At 37.0% G+C, this 12,732-nt stretch overlaps 1 protein-coding gene across 1 annotated transcript in view; it reads right to left on the bottom strand.

Annotated features, from left to right (window-relative positions):
• LOC127975405 (zinc finger protein 804B-like) overlaps window positions 1-12,732 on the bottom strand; it is an 84,364-nt gene that overhangs the window by 5,594 nt on the left and 66,038 nt on the right. The window lies entirely within an intron of this gene.

Here is a 12,732-nt window from a genome sequence, read left to right as displayed (position 1 = left end):
ATGCCTGCTTCAAGGGAGCTGCACAGAAGATTTTCAGAGTATACACACACACCATTGGAACCCAAAAAATTTTAGGGTATACTCCATCTTCCAAAAACAAGAACACTGATACGGTGGACAAGCAAACTCACACTTCAGTAAACAAATATAAAAATTTCAGATAAACAGAAATGTGGCTTCCGACCTTTTGTTAATTCAATATATTTATCTTCATTCATGAACTGACTGCTGATGTGATTCATTATTAGTACATAATTTCTCTATTCAGTAACACGAAGAGAAATTTGTGAAATAAAATATATAAGAAATTAAACAGCATGCAGAGAAAATAAGAGACCAGATTTTTCTTCATTGTCTTCAGATTTTGAACTGTCAACACAAAGGCCGAATGTGGGTGCTGTTTTATTCTAAAAAACACTAATAATGCCTTAGAAATCTCGCAAAACCTTGTCTTGCTGCCTAATTGCTACATAAGAAGCATGTTGTTGCAATTAAAAATGTGAGACGTAGGTCAGAGGAATGGGAAAAAAACTAGATATTTTTTTTAAGTTGCACTTACAGTATATTAACTTGAGTGCCATGCAAAAAAAAAAAAAAAAAAAAAAAAAAAAATTGGCAAGATGCAAGAACTGTGTTTAAAGACATGCATCTAGCATGTTCTTACCTAAAAAAAAACCTATGGAAAACCTGTGAAGTAGAATGCATAAATGCATATATAGCATCCACCAGTTATGGAAGTTTCTAACAGTGAATGATTCAGAAAGCACTGCAGAACTTACAGAATTAAGGGCTGTACTATTGTTATCACTACTTTTCAGTACTGAAAAAAATATAAGAAATTTGCCATCTTGAATTTATTTTCCACTAATGCAAGTCGTAAAAAAAAAATATGAAAAATTGTATGGCTTTTCAAAAACACTAGGTCAGCCTCTTTATTTAATTAAGTGTTACTCCAGGAAGCACTGCTCTCTCTATCGATCTTTTACAGCCTGGAAACATTATGATGTCTTTGACAGAATGAGATCTTTATAGAATAAATCTATTCCATGACTGATATGATTGATAAGGCACATTAAAGTAGTTGCCGCTAATGTTGATGAGCATGTCTAAACGCTCTACTCATAATTAGCTCTGGATATTCTCATATTCATGATGCCTTGGATTTCGCCCTTCAGAAGATCATTTAAAATTTCAATGAAACATCTGCCTCATGAATAACTGACAGATAAGGAAGAACAAAAGAATATTTGAACCATCCAAAGGAAAATATATTTTAAATTGTCAAAAAGAACTTGTGTCCTCTGATAATACTGATTGGGCAGGAATACATTTTTTTTGTTTGTTTGTTTTTTTAAAGATGCAAAAGGATCCTCAGATTTTTTAAACTCTTTTTTTTTTTTTACTGTAAAAGTATTACAGTTGGTTGTGTGTTATAGACTGCAAATCACACTCACACACATACTTTAACCCTGAGTTGTGTTGGGATTAATGAGAATTGGAGGTGATGAGATGCTCTAATTAACCTCCGACCTCAAGTCCATTAAATCAATTCTGTTGTGTGCTAATGATCAAACACTGACGGATTAATCAATGTGAAAGAACAGAGGTTTGTCTCCATGTGATGTGCAAGGATAGACCCTTTAGCATATTATTGATGAAAATGTCTTTTCACTACAATGCGAAAAAAGGCCATTAGGATACTTTTATAAACCTGTAGCAGGAGTAGCTATACTGAATCTTAATTCAAAAGTAGTGCAGAATTTTGCATCTCATATAATGTAGGGCACGGCATCTCAAACACACTGAGATTCACCCGTTGAGATAACAGACCTTAGGGTTTTATTTTGTTACTAAAAATCCAAATTTTAATAGACCTTAAAGGAAACCCATCAATAGGGAGCAAGGTTAAAAGCCTGTATCAGAGATATAAAGGCACTATAGTGGAAACTATGGCCGATGTGCAAGGCATTTTAAAGACAATAAAATGCTGTGAACTGCAAACAGCATAAGGTTTTCATTAGTTCTCTTTTTCATGGTTAACTCTCTGTAAAAACAAACAAAACAAAAAAACACTAAAACCGGACGTGTTTATTGGTGCTGGCCTGGTGGGATCTCTCCATATGAGTGAGTGAACAAACAAAGAAATAAAGAGGAGGAAAAAAACATGCTCTGTTAACCCTGTGTTCCCCTTTCTTTCTCCACTTCTCACTGGGACAAAGTCACTTACACCCCTTCTGCACACAGTATTTTAGTGATTTTGTTTTGTGTACAATATTAACATTACAAAAAGTGAAGAAATATTCTAGTAAAATATGACCGGCAAAATATTAGACTAGTGCAATGAAAATGCAGTTTAGCACAGATTTTGTTGCCATTTTGGGAACCGTTTTCATTATTCCTTCTGTGAATCGGCTGCTAAAACACCCCCCTTTTGTCCGTCTCTTTTACTCGATCTTATATCAAGGAACAAATTTCCAGGGCAGCTAGATACCACATTAATATACTGTCCTGTCTAGAGTTTCTGTCACCTTCCACATTATATCACAACCTTAATCAAACACTACACTTTGCCAAAGAAATGAGTATCAAGCAGCATTCTATCACATTACAAATGCATTTAACACACACAACGTTCATAACGCTCACCAATGATTTATACAAAAATGCATGTGCAATGGTAGTGTGAAATCTGGTCTGACAGCTGACACTGACTGTGAACTCAGGCTCACTGTTGATATTAGCAGATTTGCCATTTTAGCACTGGGACATGAGCAGGCTGTTCCCTAATTGGCTGAAACATCTCTGTCCACCTCGCAGAGCCCAGACATGTAGGTGTCAGCCTCTAATATTTCACCGGGTACAGGCCTACAAAGAACTGGATTTCTGTCTGTTACTTTCTTGTGTGTGAATTTGAAAAGTCATTGCGGTTCATCTGCTCCCTTCAGTTTGGGTCATGAGGACAGCTGTCATCTTTACAAGCTTCAATGCCATTCATGGCTGCCTTGTTCAGTCATGTAACTCCAATGCAGATCTTTCTACAAACTGAATATTTGCATACTTAGGTGGTATGTTTTCATATCAACAGTTGGTATTGGGCTATATCTTTTCTACTGCAGAGGATCTGTGGTATGATTTTCATAATCACCAGACAGAAAACTACTGTTTACTTTTCAGTTCAGTTGAGGTTGGCTTTGTTGATTATAATGATTAGTTTTGAAACCATGTGGCTCGCGCCTGGTGTTAACATGATGAAGCTGTTCGTTGTCTACGGCTGACAAACAACATCGCAACTTGCCATATTAATTCAGAAATCAGTTGATGTGTGTTCACACTGTCATGGGAATTCAGATTTGGCCATTTTTCGATGTTTTCAAATGTGGCTCATATGCAATATATTAAACATGTTTATCTATACAGTCTCTAAGTCTCTAAGCATTAGGCCACAGCTGCCCCCTCATGCCACAAAACAACCCAAAAAGACATTTGTACTATTAATAATGAGTACAGACAGACTATAAAAACAGGTTATGTGTGAATAGACCCTAATTCTACTTAAGTCTGACAAACTTAACTGCAAATGGACAGTAAATGTTCAATGATACTGAAATAAACCAAACAATACACTGACTACTAAAGCCACTTTTCATAATAACTATTCAAATGCCATAGCAATGTAACATATTATCTTATGAATGGAGTCATGGGGATTATTGTGGATTATTAGGATGTTTGTAATCAACATTTTTGGACTCTCATTCTGATGGCACCCATTCACTGAATAATGTTTAGCAAGTTATTTAATGCTAGCTTTCCCCAAATCTGTTCCTACGGAGGAACAAACTGATCTACATCTTGGATGACCCAAAGGTGGGTCAGTTTTCAGCAGATTTTATTTATTTTCCAAACTATGCTGTTAACATCAAAATTAGTACCAGCAAAATTATCAGTTTCTGCATAATTCAAAAATATCTTATAACCCTGAACAATTTAATTCATACCATTCACCATTTGCAATAGCCTATCTGCTACAAGTTGCCCTGTTCATCAAGCTAACCGAAAAACACCATTGTATGCATACGACTGTGAGAGCATATGTGTGTGTGTGTGTGAGGTCCTTCTGTATGCTCCAGTTTCTCTAGTTTAATCTGCCATATTGTGACAGGCCTCTCTGGACCTCCTGAGCCACTGAGCACAGGTGAGCAACATTAGTCAGCCTGCCTCCCAGTCTAAAACCTGACACAACAAACAGGTGGGACTGCCTCTCTCTCTTTTACACACAGACGAGGAAAAGCATCAAGCGGCGTTAAGAAACAGAGAGAATATTCTCTGCATAATGAAGCATTGAAACGGAATAGACTGTGCACCTGTGTCTGTGTGCGTCTGCGAATATGTGTGCGAGTTGTCTAACACCGTTCCATCTGCCTGTTCTTCCCCTCAGGTATAGCTGGTCCTCTGATGCTTTCAAAATGAGTCATATCTCCCCCTCTCCCTTTCTAACTCGGTTTCTTTTTTTAACACTGTGCTCTCTTGTACCTTTATCGGGATGTGGCAGATGGAGATGAATAGAGTCTCAGCTGGGCTGCGGAGACCCTGGAGAGCTCCAGGCGTTTGACAAGGGCAGAAGACAATAAGAGCCTACTCATCCTGGCAGTCTACAGAGAGAGCAGTGCACCGCTTCCTCGTTCTCCCACTCATCCCATATACTGAGGAACAGGCAGTCCCCTTCTCTCGATCTTCCTGCAGCCCACGAAACAACTTCTTTACTTTGTCTTTGTCATTGAGCAGGGTCAGTTTGCTAACACTATCCTCCTCCTCCTACTCCTCCTGGGGAAGACGGAGAGACCAAGAGAGACACGGTGTACAGCTTATTCTCCTAGGGCTATCAACAGGAAAGAGAATCATTGATAGCGAGAGTGATGAATGCGTTCTTGTGTTTAGATGTTGTTCCAAAAAGTTTGCTGCTTAGATTTTGCACTTACATCTTAAAATACTCATACCACAAAACAACCCCAAAAAAGACATTTGTACTATTACTAATGAGTGCAGACAGACTATAAAAACAGTGTGGTGAATAGACCCTAATTCTACTTATGTCTGACAAACTCAACTGCAGTGAAAGTGAACGTCATGACATTTGCCAAGTATGGTAACCTATACTCGGAATTTGTGCTCTGTATTTAACCCATCCAAGTACACTCACAGCAGTGAGAAGTGAACACACATCCAGAGCAGTGGGCAACTTGTCCAAGTCTCTAAGCATTAGGCCACAGCTGCCCCCTCATGCCACAAAACAACCCAATAAGACATTTGTACTATTAATAATGAGTGCAGACAGACTATAAAAACAGGTTATGTGTGAATAGACCCTAATTCTACTTAAGTCTGACAAACTCAACTACAAATGGATGGTAAATGTTCAGTGATACTGAAATAAACCAAACAATACACTGACTACTAAAGCCACTTTTCATAATAACTATTCAAATGCCATAGCAATGTAACATATGATCTTATTATTCTATTATCCTAATTAGGAGCTTTTTTCAGCAAATATTGACATTTATGATTATTATGATGAACTTTATGAATGATTCAGTATATCATGTAATTGGCTTTAATCAATAGACAGCCTTAGTAAGGTCTGTATGATGCACAGTCACATTGTTAATGGCAAAACATTCAATTATAAAAGTGATTTTATATAAAAATAAAAATGCTGAAGTAAAAACATCAGAAACATCAAAAACTACTTTTTCCTATTTTAAAATATTTTTAAATGTAATTTATTTCTAAAGCTGAATTTTCAGCAGCCATTACTCCCGTGTTCAGTGTCACGTGATTGGACAGAAATCATTTCGGTACTCAAGATTCGGTACGCAAAACCATTGCTTACTATTATCAATATTAGCAATAAAAAAAAAGTGGTGCTGCTAAGTATTTTTGTGGAAATTATAAAGAACAGCATTTATTTTAAATCAAACAATGAAACAATGCTAAAGTATTTACTGACACTTTACTTTGACCATCAGTTTAGAGCAGTGATCCTCAAATCTGGCTCGCGAGAGCCACTTTCCTGCGAAGTTTAGTTCTAACCCTAATCAAACACGCATGAGTTGGCTAATAAGGATCATTAGAAAATCACAGGCAGGTGTGTATAATTGGAGTCGGAGCTAAACTCTGCAGGAAAGTGGATCTCGTGAGCCAGATTGAGGATCACTGGTTTAGAGCATCCTCAGTGAAAAGTATTAGTATAAAAATACTAATTTCTTTAAAAAAAGAAAAGAAAAAATCTTATTGACCACAAATGTTCGAATGGTAATATATATAATATTTAAGTGAAAAATCCATTATTATATTATATTAAGCAGGATAAGTTCCAATATTGTTCCAGGAACAACAAAAAAAGCTGATCCAGGATCTTGTCTTGCTTGTGTAAATCACATTGACCTGCACCTAGTAGTGCTGTTTCTGCTGTAGCAAAGTTTTACTCAGCATTCAGTGTGTGTTAGTAAAGTGTTCTACTTATTTAACCATGTAACAAAGACAGATAACATGCCACTTTGCCCATTAAAGATTACTAATGGCTGTGCACTCTGCTGTGTGGCATCGATTCAGCACGTTCCCTCATTTCCAAATCCACGGCTGCCTGATGAAAAACCTATCACCTATATTACGCCACCTTCAGCGCAAACACTCCCTGCTGGGAGTCTGCGCCAATCACACTCAGCCTAATCTCATCACCGCTGATTCTGTGGCCAACTGCAGTTGGTGCAGAGAGGCAGCGATAAGCCTCAGGCATTTACTTGAAAAGAAAATGAAAAACTCCCTCTCTCTCCCTTCTCTCTGTGCAAACCATCTCCATGGACAGTTTCGTGCCGAGCGGGAGCATTTTGCTCAGGAGGACATTTAATAAAATTCCTGGAAATATGATAAAACCCCACGCATGAGAAGCACCTATCTAGCAATTTGGAATTCAAACTAAAGATTACAGACTACCAGCTGAAACAATGTCTCTTCTGCAAACCTCTTCCTAACAGCCGCAAGCGAAGGAACTATGTAATCCTTGGCTGGTGTTTCTACTTAACGTTGATTATAAACTGTCACTCTCGATCACCCCAGGAGAAAAACATCAACGTGTGGATTATCCTCAACCCAATCTGCACGTTCGCAGGCAGATAATCCACCAAAGACACTTCCAATATCCTGCGCCGTCTGATGCACACCGCATACGGGGCTCATGTGTTGAGTGTTGCATTGGGCCGCAGGCAAAAAAGCTGTCTGCTAAAACTCCTTTTGACCCTTTTCAGCAGCTCGTAAGATGACAGGCTGTCAGGTTATGTGATCAGTAACGTTTGTGTGTTCCGTATATGTTTGAATGCTGTAATGAGTCCGTGCGTAAGGTGCCTGAGAGGATCAGGAAAGGAGACCCTTTGAAGCTGAAAGGATGTGAGTGCATGAGAGGGAGGAGAGGAGATTTGGAACCGGATATTGCAGGAAGGTGCGGTAAGGAGCTTTCGGGGAAGCTTTCATCCATACAGAAGCTGTTTCTCCTGCTGTACACACAAACACACAGGCTGATGGGTTTTTTTTTTTAGTAGGGGAGACAGGGGAGTGTTGGAACACATTTTGTTTGCAGTGTCTGTTACTCAATGTTTTTTTATGCTATGTGTGCCAAGTAATACATACTAATATGATGATTCTGCTCAAGAAACTCTCTTCTTATTATCAGTGCTGAAATGAGTTAAGCTGCTTAATATTTTGGAGGAAACTACTATTTACTACTATTCAAAAGTTTGGGTTTGCTTTGAAGTACGATTTAAAAATAATAATAATTTTATTCAGCAAGGTCAAATTCAGAATTGATCAAACGTGCCAATAAATAATGTTTCTATTTCAAGTACCATTTACTGAACAGAATTTAAAAATACAGAGCAGAATATTAAGCAGCAAATCCTTTTTCTACATTGATAACAATAAGAACCACTATTAGTAATTAATTGAGCACCAGTAACAATTAATAATAACTGAGCAGCAAATCGGCATATAAGAATGATTTCTGAATGATCAGGTGACACTGGAGTAATGGCTGCTGAAAATTCAGCTTTGCCATCGCAGGAATAAATAACATTTGAAAATATATAAAATGCCGTTATTTTGAATTGTAATAATATTTCACAGAATTACTGTTTTACTGCATTTCTAATCAAATTAATGCAGCCTTGGTGAACATAAGACACTTTAAAAACATTTTTAAAAATGTATATTTCAAATGTTTGACCTGATAATATATGCTGCTAATAATAGTAATAATATTGATAATAAAATCAACCACAACAACAACAATAAATTGATATTTTATATATATTTTTTAACACTTTCTATTGCTTTATATAATCCCTTATAAAAAAATTAATGTACCTAGTAGTTTACAGCTCTTTTTTTTAAACTGATTTTCATAACGTTAGTTGTGCATATGTTAAGGCCGGCACACACCAAGCCGACTTCAAAGAACTTGCGGCGGAAAAAGCCGACGGTGTTGTCGACTCATGTCGGCAGCATCAGATCCAAAAAATCTGCACTAGAACACACTGCACAGCTGACGGCAAACTAACACGTGCGTTCTGTGCATGCCTGTGAGGAATGAGCTGTTCATATCAGAAGCTATTAATAGTATATATTCGTTATTTCAAAAGGAGATACTGAAACAAAGGTTTACGAGATAAATAAACGACAGGAACACACCAAACAAACTAGCCCGAACGTCACTCACCATCGGCCCAACGATGGAAAATGGCTAATCGTTGGCTTGGTGTGTCCTGGGCTTTAAAGAAAGAGAGATATTGTGATGTCAGTATTAGTAGAAACAGGTAATGCAACACATTGGTTATATAAGCCCTGTGTATTTTTTATGTAGTTTTTCTAGCAAAGGTGGATATTGAATTGCTGGTATAGATGTAGAGCCCCTAGCAAAGATTCTATTATTGTCTTATCAGACACTTGCAATGCCATTTCGAGTAATGACTGGAACATCTAAAGTGGCTGTTTACATAACAGAACAGCTCTCAATACTCTCAGGCTTTTAAAAGTTCATGAGGAATCATACAAATTCCTCCATCTTCTGCAAATGAAGTTTCATGCAATTATTTCTATAGAGTTTATCCCCTTGTCCCTTTATAACTGTTATCCATTCATTAATTTCAGGCTGCTGACTCCCCGCTTTCAGCTAAGAAAGCAGCCATCACTTTTTCCATGTTTCCTTCTTTTTTTCTCTCTCTCTCTCTTTTTTTTAATCAAAATGCTCTCTGAGTGCAAAGCCACTCAGGAATCGTTCATAGTAGGACAAATGAACTATTTGTGCAGCGTTAAAAATACATTCTCTTTTTCTTCTCCCAGAGCCGCCCCCATCCTCACACCCTCAATGCCCTGAGGATAGACCTTACACTCAAACACTCTCACATGTCCCTCAGCTATTTTTTAAACATTAAGCAGCCTGCTGAGCTTTTTATAGAAACACAGACATGACTAGGCTTAGACTCCTTTAGATCAGATTGAATCCTTCCTCTGCACCCCCCAGTGACCATGGGTTATGAAATATGGATTATCTCCAAGCTCATATCTGTAGGTCTCTATAGCTCGAAATCCACCTCAGCTATGGGAGTCTAGCAGGGGATTCCCTTCAGATCCTGCTCTTATAGCCTCTAGTGGAACGGTTCAAAATTCCTCTTGCCGCTTAACCTTAATATTTACCTCTCTTTTTTGTCTTTTTCTTCTTTCCTCTTTCATATTATAGCTTTAACCCTCATGTTAGGTTGAAATTGACTTGTTTTTAAGCTTGGGGTCACAGATTTGGTGCCATTCAGAAATCAGTTGAGAATGTCTTAAATTCCGATTCAAGTCTTAAATTTCAGTTTCAATATAAGGAAGCAGAGTTAAAATTAATTTAAATTCTAATGAATCCATTTAACTGTAATTAGTTAGAAAAGCAAAGTTAAACATAGGTTTTCTTTTAGTTACAGTATAGGAATGTGACTGGTATCCTTTCCAGTAATTATGCTTCTGTTATGCCTTAATTAGACCTTCCACAAATACAAAAATAAAGTGAAACAAACCCAACTGAATATTTAATATGAACTTGAGAGTATCTCAACGAGTCTTGGCATTTGCAGTACCTTGCATTTATTCACATTTTTATATCTAGGCTCTCACCCTAAACATGAGTAATAGAACATTTTATAACATTTTATATATTTACTTCAATAGCTATTAAATTGCCTTAGGCTCTTTTAGACCCCTCAACCTGAGGGTTTACTCCATTCTGTGCTTCTCTGGTTCTCTCTGTGTTGCACTGGCGTTAACCTCCATCTCATGCCTCACCTCTTCCTTTCCCTCCTCTTTTTATTGAAGCAAAGCTGGTTGATTTGCATAGCTATCTAGGAAAGATTTTGTGGCTCTTAAAGATTAATTAAATCAAACCTCTCAAACATGTTTGGTGCACTTCAGTTCATACAGTATACACACACACACACACACACACACACGCATGCATAAATGCTAAGTGACTGGGGATTCTGTGGGTTGTGAAATATACAGTATTGTTCCTCAGGACCAGGGAGCACAGACAGGCTGCATGATTCTAGAGTGATATGTGAAGCGGCTGGGTTGGGGTCACACCGAACTGCCTCAACTCCCAACCTCACAGCATGCATATTTTACACAGTCGACTATACATAACTCGGTCTAATGAAACACTCTCAATGCCTGCAGGACGAGTTCAACAGCACCTTTCATTGCTTTTGCAGGGCCATCAAATGAATTAACATCTCATGTGGGAGGTTCCTGACTTGTTAGAAAAGTCGGTTCACAGACCAACAACATTATTTTGCTTTCAAGTACAGAGTTGGTCAGTATAAAAAAGTACTAAAAAAACAATACAACTGCAATATTTAGCCAATTTTTGGACCTGAACAATGTGCAATGTAAAACTTACTTTTGAAAATGAAAATCATATGCTTATCCTCATTAAATTTAATGATCAGTTAGCATTACCATACCATAGATTACATGCACGGCTCTTGCAAAATATCCTAAGCATATGAAAAACATAATGCATTGTATCATAAATGTATCACAGTATAGTAATATTTGATATATACAGCAAATATGAATATACTGTGATATAATAAGTGAGCTATTCAAATATAAAAGGGTATATTATGATGCAATAGGATAACAAATAACATATCTCATATCATAATATATTACATCAAAATATATTCACAAATATGTGTCTCCTCCATGAGCACTATTATTATTAGGCCACAACTCTTCTTCAAATGAATCTATTTTACAAGTCACATTGATAACATATTGATGTATTACTATGTTATCTTTCATAAAACAGCATTATTTATAACATTTACAACAAAGATGATTCATTTCAACCTGTAACACTAGGGGGGAAAAAAACGTTTGGTCACAATTAATTAAACAGAAACAAGAATGACATGCTAATTTCTCTGTGACAAAGTACTGATGTGAAACACTCCGCTGAAAAATCTCATGATTGATTATGGAATATTACGGATGTTCGCGCTGAGCTGGCATTATTCATCTCTGACTCATTGACTTTGACTAACAGGAACAGACACATCTGCACGGCGAACAAGTGTGCAGTCATCTGTGGTTTGATCGGAGCCATGTTTGCACGGAGATGAAATCCATCGCAACAACATGTGTAATTACTTTCCTCCCTCCCTCCCTCCCTCTCTGTCTGTCTTTGGTGTAGCTGTCACTGAGCGCTCCTTCAGAATGAGTTGCGTAACTCTCTTTCTATATCTCTCACTCTCTGCTTCTCACTTGGATTTCATGTAACTGTACGTATGAAATGTTTCAGTAGTGAATAGTTTTGCATGTTTGATTTTTAGACTGTTCTGTGCATCATTGCAGGATTATGATGAATAAGACATGCAAGGCTGAAGGATGAAGAGAGTTTAATGGCTCTGTGTGCCGTTCTTTGTTAGAGGACCAGTTTGTCTGACAGCACCCAGGATAATAACAGTGCACATACAGTGTTATCTGCTGCTCGAGGGAGATAGGGAACATGTTTAATCTCAGATGCCACACAGATGGGCACCAGACTCCAGTCTGAGATCCTGGCACCAGTGAGGGCATTCTAGGCTCTCTCCTCCTTACTTCATCTACTCCTCCTATTAATCTCTCCATCAATTGTCTTAGCAAAACTTTTCTTTTGGCTTATCTCTTCTCATTTGTTTTTTCTTTCTTTTTTTTAACAAAAGTGATGACTGAATATATGTATGTTATATACTTTATAGGCATCAAGATTTCAAGACTTAAAATCTATCATTATAATGATTTATTCCTAAGAAAAGTTGTAAACAAAATAAAAGGAGTCTTTGGAAATTGTTTTTAATAACAATTTGATTGTTTAATTGTTCAACGTTATATGATTCATTCTGTTGAAAAATAAATAATAAATCAATGATTTATTCCTGTGATGGTATGATCAGTCTTCAATGTCACATACTTCTCAAAAATCTGCTTATTTGGTTCTCCAAAATGATTTGTATTTTTCTCCGTAAATATTTATTAGAGCTGTTTCTGTGATGTTAAACAGTTTATATCTATGTGGAAACTGTGATGTTTTTTCCCCAACAAGTTCAAAAGAACTGCATTTATTTTAAATAGAAATATTTTATAAAACTATAAATGTTC

The sequence above is a fragment of the Carassius gibelio genome, chromosome B16 (genome assembly GCF_023724105.1).
Source record: "Carassius gibelio isolate Cgi1373 ecotype wild population from Czech Republic chromosome B16, carGib1.2-hapl.c, whole genome shotgun sequence".
NCBI classification, from domain to species: Eukaryota; Metazoa; Chordata; class Actinopteri; order Cypriniformes; family Cyprinidae; genus Carassius; species Carassius gibelio.
The sequence above is the reverse complement of the archived record's forward strand: the minus strand, read 5'-3'. Positions and strand labels throughout refer to the sequence as shown.